At 46.2% G+C, this 16677-nt stretch overlaps 1 long non-coding RNA gene across 2 annotated transcripts in view; it reads left to right on the forward strand.

Annotated features, from left to right (window-relative positions):
* Positions 1-4095: 4095 nt before the first annotated feature.
* LOC144119273 (uncharacterized) overlaps positions 4096-16677 on the forward strand; it is a 37078-nt gene continuing 24496 nt past the window's right edge. For both annotated transcript variants that reach the window (XR_013312315.1, XR_013312316.1), the window contains exons 1-2: positions 4096-4231; positions 11270-11415. This is a non-coding gene — a long non-coding RNA (uncharacterized LOC144119273). The remainder of the gene's footprint in view (positions 4232-11269; positions 11416-16677) is intronic.

Genomic DNA, 16677 nt, shown 5'->3' on the forward strand with positions numbered 1-16677 from the left:
GGGAGCGAAGGTGCGATATGACTAAGACCAGTTCATGTAGCCCTGCTCTGTGATGTTCGTGTTGGCGTCGGATGGGAAATTTTGGCGAAAGGTGGTCCAACTGGGGATGCGTGCTTGTGTGGTGGGGCGCTTTAGGTGGCGTGCATAAACAGTGGTGTTGATGATGCAGTGGTCGCTGCTGAGGGTATACTCGGTGTTGATTCAGTCTGCGTGTCTTATGTTGCGAGTGAACGTGAGGTCCGAGCATGTGTGTTCGGTTCACCTAAATGCATGCGCGGGTAGGAAATGCCGGGTCGGTGTGGAGGGTGAGCCCCAGTGTGGGCACCAACTCCGCCAGCATGCGTACGCGCACTTCCTCCTTACGATAGTTCCATAGCTGGCTAGGGGCGTTGAAGTCGCCCACAATCAGCAGGGGTCGCGACCCCCTCTCTAAGTGCACGACTAAAGAGGTCCGCGAAGGTCGCTCACTTCAGTTTCGGGTGCAGTATAAATTAAGTACGTGCAGGGGAGGATCCGATCGGCGAAGGGGAAGGATCATTGCCGTGGCGTACGAGTACGGTATATTGAGATCGAGATCAATTTTGGTAGTTGTGTACGACTTGGGTACGGGGAGACACGACGGGGGGCCTCGCTGGAACGTCGCGTAGTTAATCAACTTGTCCGCCGCTCCTGGCTCCTCGAGTGTGACCACGGCGGGCAAAGCATCGAAAGTTTCTAGGTAGAGGCGCAGGTTCGCGCTTTTGTGCCGAGCCCTGAAGCCTCTGCAATTCCATTGCGTTACGGTTACCAACTTGTGTGTTTTCGGAGGAGGGACAGAAACACACAGGGAACAGAATCTGCAGTTGTGCCATTGAGTTTAGAGTTGACTATGCAATTCTGTATACCTGTACTTTTGGGGCGCGTGAAAGTTACAAGCGGGACACTTGGGAGCATTTTTGACAGTAGGTTACTCTATCCCACAATACTAAAGTGCTTCTTGAAACTTTTATGGACGTTCGGGTGGGGCAGGGCGGTATTTGTGAAAGCAACAACTAGATTTGAAGGGTACGGATTTGCATGGGTTTTCAGGCGTTCCTTGAGAGATATTTCTCGCAGATCAGTTCCGTTACGTTTTCAGTAGCGTAGATAATGATGGGAGCCTGATAGAGCTGGTTTTTAAGAACCGACCGCAGGCGGTTGTCATCTTTATGAAAGTCCTCTGAACACGAACAAATCAGTTCAAATCAATTGGCCTGGGAGTAAGGAATAGAGGTTTTGCCGTGGCGTCACACAAGCTATTAAAATGGAGGTGCTATTTATTTCGAGTGGCTTTTTTGTGAACATTTGTAATCAGTGTGCCATCTTGTAGTGAAATTGTGAGGTAAGAAAGTTCATTTAGTCGCTGCGAACGATGTGTGAACCGTGTGCGAACGATGAGTTTGAATGGGCGCTGTTTATTCCGATGATAAACCGTTTCAGGTGAGAGACAGACAGACAGACACACACACACAAAGACAGACAGACAGACAGACAGATAAAGAGGAAGAAGGAAGGCAGGGATGTTAACCATAAGGATGTCCCGATTTGCTACCCTGAACTGGGGAGGAGGGATGAGGGAATTAAAAAGAGAAATGGAGAAGAGGGTAGGAGCACAGTCATGGAGGACCCAGTCGCTCTCTCGAATGGTGTAGTAGCCCTTGAGACCAGCCGACTGCTGCAGCCATGGTCCGAGGATGTAATCTGTTAAAGGCGATGATCCAGACGGTCCGGAGCACAACACAGCGGGTCTTTCTGTCGCAGAAGGCTGTCAGTAATTCGAGTCTTTCATGAGGAGTTTATTGGCTGCTGAACTCAGTTGCAGATTGAAAGGCTGAAGTTCAGCCCAGCTAAAAGAACTGGATGTAGACCATCCAGTACTTCCAATGCGTTGTGCGCTGCTGGCGTACGCAGGTTGGAAAGCACATCACGCATGAGATTCATGAAGGACGCGAGCATTCCAATTACTTGTACATTTTGGCCGCAGTCCAGATCGTGGCTTTTGTCTGGAGCCGCCGTGGGCGTTGGAAACTTCAGTGTCGCATCGTCCCTGACCCAGTGCACGTGCAAGGCTTCGGTAGTGGTGGCCAAATAATGTCAAGAGAGCCGGCTGAGGTGGTCTCTGTGTCTGTACATAACCTGAATGTGCCATGAGAAAGCATGTGCAAAAAGTACGTTTAAATGAATTAGGGGAAAAAAATTTGATTCAATGTCATGCATACATATGTTGGAATAATTTCTTGCCACTCTAGTGCCGGTGGCTGTAGAAATTGTTAGAAGGTAATAGGAGGTACCGAATTCGAAAGAGTTTAGTTCCAGAACGACCTTGGTAAGCGCCTTGATTGTTCTTGGGTGCTGGCACGTTCTGTGTTTTGCTCTTGTGTTCTTCATACGATGTGAGCAATGCATCGAGGCCGTCATCATTAGAGATATTGGTGTAGAAGGACAGCACATCTAGGTTCATAAGTGCCGCGTCCTTGAGAACTCATTGGTTGACTCTTTCAGCTAGTGGTTGGTATCACGTACATGTAGGACGGGTGCGGGGTTGGTGTATGTCTGATCAGGGAATCTTTGACGGCGGAGTTGTGCCCCATAAGTCTGCCTATGCCGGATGTTATTGGTCGACCCCGGTTATTTTCTTTTATGTATTTTTGGGGCAGGCTTGTAGAAATATGCCGGTGAAGAGTGTTGGCTGTGGTAAATGCTTTGCTTATTCGGGGTGTTATTTTTCCTTCCTGCTTCTGTTTATTAAGACGGACTGAAACATAAGTAGGATACTAATATAAGTGTAGCGAAGTGACCTTTCTGGTAAGTCTCCAGTCTTCGACATGCAATCAGGGTGTCTGGAACACTGAGCCAACTTCTAAATCTTGTGCAACGCCCCTTCAGCGTGTTATGTTATTTAAGCGCGAGTGAGCAGTGTACTTGTGTCCTGGAACTAACGAACCTAGCGCTACTGCTGTAAGTTCGCGTCGCTCTTCTTTTGTGAAGTTCAGTGCTTCTACTTTAGAGTCAGCATATTATCCCCTGTGTCATCTGCTCTTTTTTTCGTACATTACGCAGTGTGTTCCTGATGTAAGACGTAAAGTCCAAGTGTAGTACTTGGTCGATATCCGTGGCGGACAGCAGGACATAGGACGCATAAAGCTAGAGTAGCCTGTTAGAGTATCCTGGTACTGGACAGCTGAGTTCAACGTCTGTGCGGGCTTGGAGTAGCTGATCCCACCAGTCAAGAATTATGATCCAATACAAGAAAGCCTTTAAAACTTTCATATCTTTTTCGGGAACGTGCCTTCTTTGCACAGGAAAATATCCATTTCTCCAGAGCGTTAACTATGTAACTTCTGCCACGTGCTCATATCTCAACATCATGTGTCAGCGCAGCTGTAAGCGTCTAAGCTATCTGACTATTAACTAATTTTTGTCATAAAAACTGGTTATTTAAACCATTCGTCCAATCTCGGGTCTTCTGAAGCGGCCAAGCTTGAGAACAAGGAAACGAAAACACCCACTCACAGCAGCCATATCACCGAGCTCAAGTAGAAGACGAATGCGTCCATCATAAAAAAACGTTATATGCGTCCATTTCTTACGCCGCGCTTCAGATCGTTCTATACGATGTGTCGCAAAGGATTTCACGTATCAGCTCAAGCTATTCGCGGTACATTACATCAAAGCAGTAAGCTAAACTGACATGAAATGTACACGTGATAGGAACATGATCGAAGGGAATAAGATCCCGTGGAGTCTGTATAAATTGCAGGAGCAGAGTTCTTCTTCATTCTTTCGGGTCATTCCATTTCATAGAATGTATGATTTTATCTGCTTTCACTTCGGTATGTGCGTTTATTCTACGCGTATTCTTCGTCACAGCCATCTATTGTCGAATCCGCTCGTTCTCATCTTTCAAAACGCTGACACTGGCGTTCTATATCAGTTTTGTTATAGTACTTTTATTAGGTCCTCATTGCGAGAAGCCAGCGCCACGCACTTCTTAGGCAGCACAATCGTAACTGGTATAAGTAATGCAGCGTACCCTTGTACAAAACCGCTCGCCTCCATCCTCAGACTTGTACTGCACATGTGCAGCTGGAATACGGTTATTTCGATGATACTGCTTCGTGCTCTGGCGTTCATTTTGATCTTTAACTTTTGCAAACTGGATAAAGTAGCAGCGCAAAGTGTCAGAAGAGGACCCTCCACTGACATTGTAAAGGTATTACCACTTATTCATTGATTATTATTCTTGTTATGTGGTTGTTTTTGCAAGAGTGTGCAGAATCGTACCATTGGCGTCATATCTTCCTGCTGTTTCTTCTGCTAGGAGCACACTTTCCACTGCTGGAAACATGCTTAAAAGAAGCGTGACGATCCGGTCAGAGCAAGATCTGACGGACCTTCAAGATGGCGAGCTGGCCTGTTGATCTGCAATTATTCCAGGCGTGCTGGCCAATACGCTAGGCCCAGTAAATCCGACGTCTCTATTCATTCTGCCGCGAACAAGACTCCCCGCTGGTTTATGCTACCAGCCTAGACCGCTGCTTGAGTGGGCGAGCTTGAAACCTAACTGACCGCGTTATAGATGATTGCTCGGTGGCATACTGGCGTTTCCTTCATGACGGACAAAGGACAGACATCGCGAAAAGGAATTGTTAAAACTGGTCGATCGCCTCGCACTCGATTGATGGCCTCGCTCTACGGAAAAACTTGCCTTAAATCGCTCCACACCTCACGGGACACCCTTTCCAGCTCGGCCACTGATTTTAGATGAGGTCTGCACATGTGTCAGACCATGATCACTGAAGAAGCCAGCGGAAAAAGTCTTAGCCGTCGCCCTTACAGCGACTTGCGCTTCCCGCAGCCAGCGACGAGGCCGGCCGCCGTGCATCGTATGCTAATTCCGCCGGCATTGAGGTTGCGGCTGCTACGCCTTCTACACCACAGAAAGGCATCTCTATGGCGGAACGCCCTCCGGGAGCGTTTGCAAAGGAATTATTTGATTTTCTAATTAACAATTCTTCAAATTGTTCAAATTCGAAAGTTTTCGAGGCGCACCACTAAGTCAGCCTAATTGCACTATTGCACGGCTCTTTCTCTATGGCAGCCGAAAAGACCGACAAATACTGGTAAAGAATTTGAGCTTTAGGGTAGTTATGAATCTTGTCCCTGATTGTGCGTTAAATTAGATTGCTTTGAGGCGCCTACGTTTTATTGCAGTGTTTGCTATATTTTTCTGAGAAAATAAAACGACAAAACTAAGTGTAATATTTCCACCAATTCAAAGAGAAAGGAAATTCTGCTAATGAACCCTTGTCTAAGAAACGATAGTATTTTTTTGCTAAAGTACTGTTCAATATTTTTGTAGGTATAACCCACATGCGATATCAAAATTACATTGAAAGAAAAAGTTACCATGACACAACGACAACTGCCCTTAACCGATCATACCCAGTTTACTTAAACAGATGCAGACATCGCAGGGCCATCTTGCCTTTAAAGGCAACCTGTTAAAACAGAGCTTAGAAGATACAAATGTTATGCAAGCCTTTAGATCTGTCGACGATTTTAGTGTTTTTAGATTGAGACGAGCAGGAAATGTCTAATCAAGTTTCATCAGTGCTGTCAATGTTTAATAACGCCTTGTCTCCTCTAATCTTGACGGACGTACTTCCGGTTGAAAATGCGTTAAGATCTTTAGATTTAGAAATTCTGTTTTCTCGGGGCTTAGTTTGCTGGAGGTACCAACCGAGAGCGCGCAAGCCTATTCTACCGTACGAATCAACCCACGCCAAAGTGATTAAGAGATCTATTGTTCAATCCTGTCCATCCATCGCACTTAACAAGTAATGTAAGCATTTAATGCAAAGCAGTTTCCACTACCAGATCCATCGCCTTAGAGAGGCGGGATATCCTCACCATGTCATCTCATCTGTCGTCGAAAAATGCTCAAAAAGTCTAAAGAATCCAAAAATTCAAGAGCATCCACAAGCAAGGACCTCTAGAAAGAGGCATGATGTCATTCTCTATATCCGTGCTGCATCCCACAGCATAAAAAAGGTGGCCGCGGGGGCAGGTGTCAAATTGTTTTTTTTTTTTCTGCTCCAAGGCGCTTAGGAATGATCTGCATTAAGTTGAAGTGAGAACGTCGACAGCTGGCCTGTAGGAGAAGCGCGGTCAGGAGGATATCAGTTGTGATAAAAGAGTTCTGCACTCCATTCCGCTGAGTCGTAGTTCCACGCAGAGGCGGGAAGATGTGGGAATGATAGTTTGTATGAGAATCATTATAAGACAGACAATCAGCTGTCGGGTGACATAAATTTCCACTGCCAAAAATATAAATGCCAACGCAAATTCAGGAACACATGCGTACTAAAAAGAGCTGTAAACCAAATAACCAGAGAAATATTTGATGCTTTGGAAATCTAAAAGCTCGGCGAACCCTGCGTTAGTAGCACCTCAGTGTCCTCACAGGCTTAATATTAAAAAACCACGAGGATCATTACACGACGTAAGCCAGTAGCGTCCGTTATTTACGGCGGCCAGTCCTAGTGATGGTCAAGAGCCAGGCTTATCCGGTTTATGCTTCTGGCAGAAAACTAACACCGCTGAGGTCCCCTTGAATGACGCAAGAGCAGCCAGAAGGGCTCAGCTCGGCAGTTGGAGAGCCGTGCAAAGAGAGCAGTTACATGTCAAGAACAAGATGGATGCCTCCAGAAGTGTCCATGCGCCTGCTGACGTCGCTGCAAAATTGAGTTCTTCAGGATTAATGCAGGCCATTGCACGTAGCCCGCAATTAGAGCAAATTTATTCTTGTTCGGAGGTCGCAACTGAGGGAGAGAAGGCACTAATAAAAAAACAGCGCATAGGTCGCCTTGAGGGGTATGACCTGTCATGAATAACTTTATTATATAGTTGTATACATGCTGTGTGAGCCAACTTGGGCCAAGTTATTTGAAAGGACAACGCACTCAACGAGCAATGCAAATAGTCATGTTAAGCTCGGCAGCAGCGTATAAAACGAAGACAACGACCTTTGTCGACGCTACACAAACAATTGCCTGTGACACGCATAATAAGGAACATCTTCCTTCTCGTTTTCAGATGTATCACATGTTCTATGTCCTCGCATTCTGAACTTTATCCATGTTTAAAAATTGGAGAGGACACTTAAGCTCCGCCTTAAGGGTATGATGCGACAGCGTAGGGGGTTAGGCTTTCCATTCTGAGCAGCTTCACACATTTGAACGCACTTTTCAAATTTTCAATTGTTTCAACTACTTATGATACAACTACACACTATAAATTTTCCTCATTATCATCATCAAGCATTTGGTTCTAATTCTCAGCATTCTGACACCTTTGAAGCCCCCTTTTTCTAGTTTTTTAAATAGTGAATTAATTACAATAATATCATTAAACACGTCATTGCCTTTAACACACCAATAAATAACTAGGACAACAAATTACCATGATACATTTTTTTTACGCAGCCTCCGATTATTACCGACACGCGGTACCGAATAATACTACGCAAACAGCTTTTCAACCGACCAAGCTGTATAGGCTGCCGCGTAATATGGTGCAACGTCCAATATTCAACTGCTGCAGGGCTGTAGACAGTCATCCGGAAGAGAACAACAAATTGTAGAAATGAGCATGCCTTGCTAATTAAGGAAGCTAGATTAGCGTACTTTCTATCGCTACGTTTACTGCAGAATTTTCATTTGAAATGCTATACAGGTTTGTTGAGAACACCCTTCGAAGTTGTTTTCTTGAAAATAACTTTACCTTGTTCTGTTATCAAGCAAGGAATGAAGCTCACGAGATTTGAAAATAGTCGCATCTTAATAAGCTTCAACGTCGCGAAGCTAGCATCTTCTAAGCTCCTCCAGCTAAAGCAATCAGGTTTCACTATGCTAAGTAATAAGCAGGCCAGCCGGGAAAGCGGTGCTTCGCGCGAAGAGAGCGGCCGCTCCATTTTGCTAGAATCATGATACAAGAAGGTGCACCTTCCGTCTGACAGTTTCTAGTTACACTGTTGCACGAAGTTCTAGAGTCACTGAACTAGGTCGCTCCCTCCGTTGGAAGAAGCGCCGTGTTTATTGCTGAACTGTGCAGGTGCTGATCGCACGCCTGCATCCTGTCCTGGAAGCGCACCTTGACGACGGTTGGTTTGGTTTATGGGAGTCTAACGTCCCAAAGCGACTCAGGCTATGAGAGACGCCGTAGTGAAGGGCTCTGGAAATTTCGACCACCTGGGGTTCTTTAACGTGCCCTGACATCTCACAGTACACGGGCCTCTAGAATTTCGCCTCCATCTAAATTCGACCGCCGCGGCCTGGATCGAACACGCATCTTTCGGGCCGGCAGCCGAGCGCCGTAACCACTCAGCCACCTCGGCGGCACACCTTGACCAACAGTTTTGAAGACAATTTCTCCTGAGTTGTTCAGGTACCACAATGATCGATTGCGGCAAGCTTGCTCGCATGTTTTGCTTACGCGGTAATGTCACTGCTGGCGGCGCAGTTGGCAGCGCAGGTACAGTGTGTGCGAAGCAAGTTGTCGCAGGTATCGCGGTGAATCCGGAGCCAACTGCTGCCACTCCTGGGTGCAGGGTCCCGAGCCGTAAAGGTACGCCTGGTGGCCCATACTTGGCGCAGACCGTGTATACGCCACGGAAACACTGCCCGAATGGAAAATGGGCAGATCGAGTAGCTGGGTGGAAACCATTTGGGCAGGCTTAAGGCCCTGCTTTCGCTGGGTCGATCAGAAGCGGCTGCCGCATGAAGATGCCAGCGAGCTGGAGGAGCGGGTATACCAAGTACAGCACGATCGATTGAGTACGGCTCATTAAATTCCTAAATCCTAAATTTTGCCTATAGATACCGAAAGTTTTTAACCTAGATTGCTTAGGCTGCAAATTTTTTTTAAAAATGTGTGATACAGAATTTGGCGCCTTTTCAATTGCTTTTTTTCGTTTACAAATGCTCACTCCGCAATTTTTCAGCCCTTAGAAAAAAAAATCTAGCTAATGTTAGGTGCAATTATAGCCCACATTTTGGGCGTCGTATAAGGTACATATCAAGTTATTATTGCTGCACATGTAGAAGGTGGGGGGCGTTAAGTAACAAGATGTCGCATTTCGCTTAACTGTAAACAACGATTCGAATGAGGAGACTGGCTTACGCAGCCAGTTGATGAACGCCGAAAGGGCGCCCCCCCAAAAAAGTGAGTCAGCCTGAGCTGCAGGTCAAAAAAGTACGGCTCTTCTAACCAAGCTGACTCAGCGCACATTCAGAGTGCTTAATTCTTCAAGACTATAGACAATGCATCATGTGCACGCCGCAGAAGCTTGCTGTGCTACGCAGACGATGTTCGCCTGATCGTCGCCAACATTCCGCGCGTTCCTGTATAAGCTGTACAACTAGGCACGTCAATGCCTCAACTCCCTATATTGTGCCCTCGTCATCGTTCATAAGGGGGTGTGAATAGCCAGAGGTGAAGGGAACGGATGGCGCGGCACGTGTTCAAGCGCTGATGCGTGGGACACAATCACATGAGATAACAAAGGAAATAATGGCGCTCCAGTCTGTGCTGCCCGACTGATTGATCGCATACATACCGTTCCTTCCCCAGTGCTACACAAGCGTTTTCAACGTAACGCGGTGCAAAGACCGTGCCGTGCGTGATGCCGGGGCTAAAGCAAGGCGGCTCCAGCACCAAGTCTCACACTGCGTGCCTCACAAGCCGCAAAATAGAGGTGTCGGAAGCAAGCGGCATCCGAAGGGGCCACCAGTGTGTTTCTCAAGCACTTTTGAGACTTTGATTACAGGAGCTCTTTGCGTGACCGTCTGTCGTTGCGCATGGACCACACGACATCCCGACCGACTGGCCGCTAGTATTCAACTCAGTACCAGCTAGCAACCTCGCGAAGTTTCAGTCAGTTGTGTGTCTGCTGTCGATGCTCTTCCAGCTAGATTGCCGTAACCTCCTGAGGTGAAGTTTTGGCTTCATGCGCCACGCATCGAGCGGAATTTTCGGGCCGTGCTGGCTATTTACGCTTTAAGATAGCTGCCCTATTGATGATCATTTGCGGCGATGTCACCATGGTCGTCACGTCAGGAATGAGGATTTTGGCGAGAAGCTGTGCTTTACCCAGCCTGCTTATCGCGGCCGGCTCTCGCGTCCATTCCGCAAGCTAAGCGTGGAACACAATCACGACGCCTGCGAAGGCACATGTCACGCATCCCCGGAAAAAGTGGCTAAACGTGAATCTCGAAGGATAACCGGATTTTTAAGCAGCTGCATACAAGTCATTCAACCCATTAGGAATAGTTTATGCTTTCTTCGCCCCATTGAGGCCCAGTTTTAGCACTAGATGCCATTAATGACAACATAGTTAACGTGTTGATTGAATAGTTCAGAAATATATCGGAGAGGTTTATAAAGAGCACACATCTCATAGGCGTCAAGAGAATAACGTCTCATTTAGGGTGTAGGATGTGCAAATATTGGATGTTTTCGAATATCAAATCGAATATCTTCCTAGTTGATTCGCTGAACGAATCAAGAATTCCATGTATCCAAAAATATTAAGAACGAATCGTATGCAGTCTGAAGTGCTGCAACAAGCGCACAGTTAGAAACGGGCGCGCCGCACTTTTCATCGACGGCTGTTTCAAAAACAGGGCCGACTCCGACACAGCAGAGAGGGTGACACGGGATGTTTCAGCCAGGTTCTACAAGCCCTGCCTTCATGCCTGACAGCAGATGCCATGGCTCATAACTCCAGTCGTTGTCACCAGCTGACATATGGAGCTACTATGTTCGTCGACGCTGTCAGTAGGAAAATGTAATTCTCCAAGGGACATGAAATGATGCTCACAGAGTTGATATACCAATTTCGTGGCTGCATTCCTCCCTGGGCCTTTCACTGTTGCGTCGTTCGGAAAGTACAGCTTAAACCTCACGCTTTGCGGCGCCGGCGCAGCTTTTATCTGCTTCACATGAATACACGTTGTGCACGAGTGTTCGCGCGAATCGCGAATAATCACGTATTCGATTCGTATTTGACTCGGTTCTTTCATTATGCGAATCACATTAGACTCGATTTGTGGCTTGAATATTCGTATTCGATTCGGTTACGAAACCAGACTATTCGTATTTCATTTCGTTTCGAAAAAATTATTATTCGCATACCGCTAATGAAGTGCAATATGGAGGAAAATTATTTCTATATATGTATGATTTGCAGGCATCAAACGTGTCGAGAGAAAGCTGGCTGTTCGCTGTCAACTACAATTGGACCAAGTGGGAAGACCGCTGCCAATTTTTTGTCACCACCGGATTAACCCACTACACTGTCAATTACACAAAATTTGTAATTAGAGATAATACCACGTAAGTAATTATTCTCAAGACCATTGTCGTGAATGTTATGCAAATACTGTTTTTATTCAATCTCACTACACAAGCGTTTTTCGTTTCGAGACCCTCCTTGGAAGCCCAGCAGGCGCCGCCGATATTCAACCATGCAGCTTCTTCGTGTCTACATCAGAACGCATTGTTACTGTTTCACAGAAGTGAGTAGCTATATTGAGATTTAGTTAAGAATCCTGAGCGTTATTAAGTCTTGTACGCTAACAGTTGCGCTGCAGTAACCATTTTGTTGGTGCAGCGACGACGTGGAGGTAGAGAGCTCGTGTCGCATGCAAGAGTACACAGGTTCAAACCCTGGTGCCGAGCAATTTTCCACCGGATAAAAAAATGCGAGTCAATAAAATTGTATAACCAGGCCTGGAGGGCGGACTCATCCTGGCGACCACATCCGACAAGGCGCCCACTGAGCAGAACAGGATTTGGCCTCGCTGAGTACTTGGCACAACCGCCTTCATGAATACGCCAATTAATGCCCAGCCTTCAGTCCCGAGCGGTTGCGGAGCAACTGTCCTAGTCGACGATCAGACCTGCGATGCACCGGAGGGTTATAACCATATCGGGCTCCGGAATGGCCGCTATTGGAAACTGAATCTAGCAGCGCCTAACGCTATAACCTTATACAGTTAGGCTAGTCTAGCTGTATGTTCGAGGAACTAGCGGACCTTAAATGGGATGTCATAGGGTTCAGTGAGATTAGGGACATCGATAAACGTATACAGTGTCAAAGGGCGGGCGGGTCCTATATCGTCGTGGTTTAGCTGCCCGGGGAGAGCTCAGTGCACGTACCTGATCACTGAAGATAAAGCTGGCAACATCGAATAACTCTAAGCCATAAACGAGAGGGTGGTAGTTACCTTAACTATGCTTGATAAGAGGTAGGAATTGCAGGTTGTACATAACTACGCACCTGCATCCAGAGGTGATATAGTCGCAAGGTTCTAGGAAGGCGATGTTCATGAGTTTTTATGGCGCAAGGTCATCTGTTGAGTTGAAGGCCCGTTGGTGCGACATGATGAGTAAAATACCGCAACAGACGCAGGACAGAGCACAATGGCACATGGTTTTTTTCTTCGGCTCAAGGTGGGGTGAAAGACCCATTTACCAAGATATTCACCCTGTATAAGCCGAAGAACAGGTAGGGAAGGCTTGAAGACATTTTATCACCGGTGGGCACCCGGCGGCACAGGTGATCGAACCCCGCACCGGTTTCAGGAAGACATGGAATCGGCAATAATTAAAAATTAGGGGGACACTTAAGATCCGGTTTGCAAATATGTAACGACAGCGTTAATGTGGAAATTCTTTCTTAATGCCTCTTCCTAATTGCACACCTTCATTAACATATCTCAGTAGGCATACGAGACCACGTGTTACACCACAAGTCACACAAGGTCTCGCTTCAACTAAGTAGAATAATTGTGCCTCTGTAGCCTATAGGGATAGCGTGTATGACTCTCAGCCCAGGGGTAATGGATTCAATTGTCAGCTGATTACCAAAATTTTAATTTAAGCGCGATTGCATTATTTCTTATACTTATATGTCATAACGGCATTTCAGTCATGCTGCGACCTCACTGTCACAATCTAATTTTAGTTTCAATCATTTTCATTCTAAGTCTAAATTTGTGGCGTCAAAACCCTCTCGACCCATCGTGAATTCGTGTGTCAACGAGCATGGTGTTTACTCCAAAAGTCCAATCTAACTCTGTCGTGTTAAAAAATTACAGATGCGACTAACACGGCAGAGTTTCGTTATCATTAGTGTTCACCTAGAACAGAGCAGCCGCAGCCGCTCATAGGTTCATACTGTGCGAGCGGGTGTCGCGATCCACTCCGTCAATCACCCTGTGACACGCCATAACCCCGCTTCACTCTTTCTCATTCCTTGCTTCGCACCATCTCTTCATTTTCTCTCTCTGTCCTCAAAAACATTTTGCGTCTGAGGGGCTAATGTTCCGGCGCAAATAATAGAGCTGTGTTTGCAGGAGCACTGTATTCTTGTAGAACTGATAGCGCACTACATTCAAAAAACCGCTCGGTATTTGTTCGAAGCTCCAAGTTTGAAGCCCTGCTGAATAGGGTTCAAGTTCTTGAACCTCTGTAGTTTTCTATTCACTTTATGAAAACATTTTATTTAACCAAACTAAAATATTTTGCTCGCATTGGTAATATTGCTAAGAAAAATCGCGAAAATGGCTCCAATAGCTTTTCTTTTCATAAAAAGCACTTATAGACTCTTCAGGAAAGTTATAATTCCTCAACTACACAACACCTGAACTGCCTTGAGTCAGAAATTTCAGTTCTAAAAGTAAAGCTTTATTCACTTGCCTCTTGATGTTTTCGGGAGTAAGAATATCAATAATAGTAAACTATAGAATCTGATAATGATAAATCCTTTACAATGTGTTATAATATTCCTGAGTGTCATGTACTTTTTACCTCTTTGTACATAATTGCGGCACAATATGGTCAGGGCCGCCCAGGGATGACACGTTACTAGGTCAAGAAAAAAAAGATAAGAACCTCCAATACAAATCCTGGTTCTCATCGAGAAAATCAGTGCTAGTGTTATTCTTTGACCTCGACAAACAGTAAAGTCAGTCCGTAATGTTGAGGAGAAAGAAGGCCATTTACAAATCTGTACATGCGAAGTATTGTTTTCAGAAAGCTATATGTTAACTTCGGCTATTTCTTGCATACTGTGGGAATAAATGGAGTGACAGTATTATTTTTCACGCTTTATGGTCTATGTTCGCAGAAGGGATAATACAAATAAAGCACATATTTCGTTCTCTGAGCACTGCTAGAAGCATCATTCGAAAAAGTTAGCTGTGTCGATCGCTGCGTTGGAACACACAACTAGCGAGAGGAGCCGGCATTTTTTAGTTGGCCGTTTAATTTCAACGCCAAGCGCCTCTTGTTTGCAGGCATGAGGCATGTCGCGCTAAGATTTAGGCTCAATTGGCTACGACGAGAGCACATAGACAAGGAATGTCATCAGCCAAACGGGCGCCTCTATACGTTGTGAATGTGGTCTCACGTTTGTAGTAGCCCAAGCCGTTGACTGCAGCAGTTTTTAGTCGTGATGCGCAATAACTGCAGCGCCTCCTCGCACTACGTTTCCCACAAACAATAGTCATGTTTGCAAACAAAGGTGGCGCTGCGATCGGCAGCGATTCGTGGTGTAGGCAAGCCAAGCTAACGCTACCTTCGAAACCAACTCGTGTATGCAAATACCGTGCGCATCGCTTGGGATTAGAAACTTTGCATTGATGCCCAGTGAATAGTTCTGCATTATTTCAGCTCGTTCACTAGAAGGAATTACTAGGCGGAGCGTTGCAACTGCTTCCTTCTCCGCTCCTAGTTGGCCGCAAATAACGTGGCTGTGGCGAGCGACTACTTTGACAGAACAAATGAAACCGAGAAGGCGCGAGGTACAGAGAGAAACTAATCGTCTGCAGTTATAAACTTTGGGCCTATACAGAGCACTCAATCGCTAGTCCAAGCAATAGAACGACGCGATGCTCAACGCGAAAATCTTTTTTTTTTCAAATCGCGAATCCTATGATGTGCTTCCTGTTTTCTACGAGGTACTTCCCTCCTAAGGTACTTTCCTCATTACTTGACACATCAGTCATGCAGTTATTTTAAATATGATAAATGCGATTTTCTATTCTGTACAGTTTTGCTTCATTCTGACGAACGAAGCATGCATTTCTGGCAGGAGTCGAGGTGTCGCTCCATCGATGAAGTTCGCAAGAATGCTCTATTTTTGCTCTCTCGGCTCTGGCAGAGCTGCACAAAGTGCTTTGACGTGTTCCTCGAGCTTCGAGCAAAACCTCCGTTCACTATGCAATCTTCTTGTCCTTTCAAAAATTGAATTCAAGTGCGCGCCTTCTGCTTGATATAAGTGGCTTTCGGTGTGAAATTGGCTGTGCACGCCAGACTCTGATCCACCTGTCGTGGGAAAATTCAGATAATCTATGATATAACACAGCGTGACATTGCCGAGATCTTATCGTTGTTGAAATGTTTTCTAGGAACGCCACTGACACGACACACTTATTTGCGAAAGTGAAAATAAAGACAAAAGTACGCGTCGTACATAATACAACTCCAAACTGTTCAAACGTCGAGCTTAGCGCCTCGCTGCGAGCGCTGAAGGCGACTGGCAGCTGGTTTAGCTTTCGTTAAACCTGGAGTGACGCGATAGCTACAGCTGGCCGAGTGGAACTTGGTCACGTGACCAACCACATGACGAACCACGTGATCAGCCACGACGCCGCGCCGCCGGCAGCTGCTTCGCACCACGATACAGCGTGGCGGCGCAGTCACAGGGTGGCGGCGCCGCCACCGCCACGGCGGCACCAAGCTGAAGGCTCGAAGTGCTACCGTAATGCGGCTATCGTTACAAAATACGCAAGCGTGGCTCACCGAAGGGGGGCGGTCCCGCCTTTTGACTACACATTGAAGGTCACTGCAGACGCCAGCGCCCCGTGTCTTCGATACTTCACTGTTTTGCTGTTGTCTATAGAATCATTTAATCTTAAAGCTCCAAATTGCTGTGTATTACTTCCTCCAGCTTGAAAAACAATTTCATGCTGTTTTGCGAATGGCGAACGAAGTTTTTCCAAAAGATTAAGGCATCACTTGTTTAACAAGCAAACTGAATACTCTAGAACGCAAAAAAAAAATATTATTCGGACCGAATTGGCTTTTGAGAATATAAAACAACACTGTTTCAATTAAAAGGGTCGCTACGCGATCCACGGCCCCGTATGCTATATTCAAAGCATGACATGTCGGTGCTATAGCATGAGAGCATAGAATAATGCTTCGGGAAGTACGAACATCTGGCGTGACATGAAAATGAAGTTCTACGCCATCCCTTTGTTTGGCGAGCATATTGTAGATCTCAAAGGTTATAACCGAGCTACGGGGGTAACGAGTAACACACATAAGGAAAGCCGCCGTTGTGAAAGAGGGTGTGGGACACGTGGGCGAAAAAACTGGGTCGCACAGTAAAAGAAGTGCAGGCAGGAGTTCAGGCTGCGACGGTGGTACCATTTTGCTAATGCTGCAAGCGTATTTCGTTTATTGTAATCTCAGACTGAAACATCTGCGCTGCACGACCGGGAGCGAAGCGGCCGCTCGTGCGCAGCACGCTCGATCGGATTAGGAAGCAACAGCGTCTTGTTGAAGGAGATTGCACGTTTCCATTTA

The sequence above is a fragment of the Amblyomma americanum genome, chromosome 2 (assembly GCF_052857255.1).
Source record: "Amblyomma americanum isolate KBUSLIRL-KWMA chromosome 2, ASM5285725v1, whole genome shotgun sequence".
Taxonomy (NCBI): domain Eukaryota; kingdom Metazoa; phylum Arthropoda; class Arachnida; order Ixodida; family Ixodidae; genus Amblyomma; species Amblyomma americanum.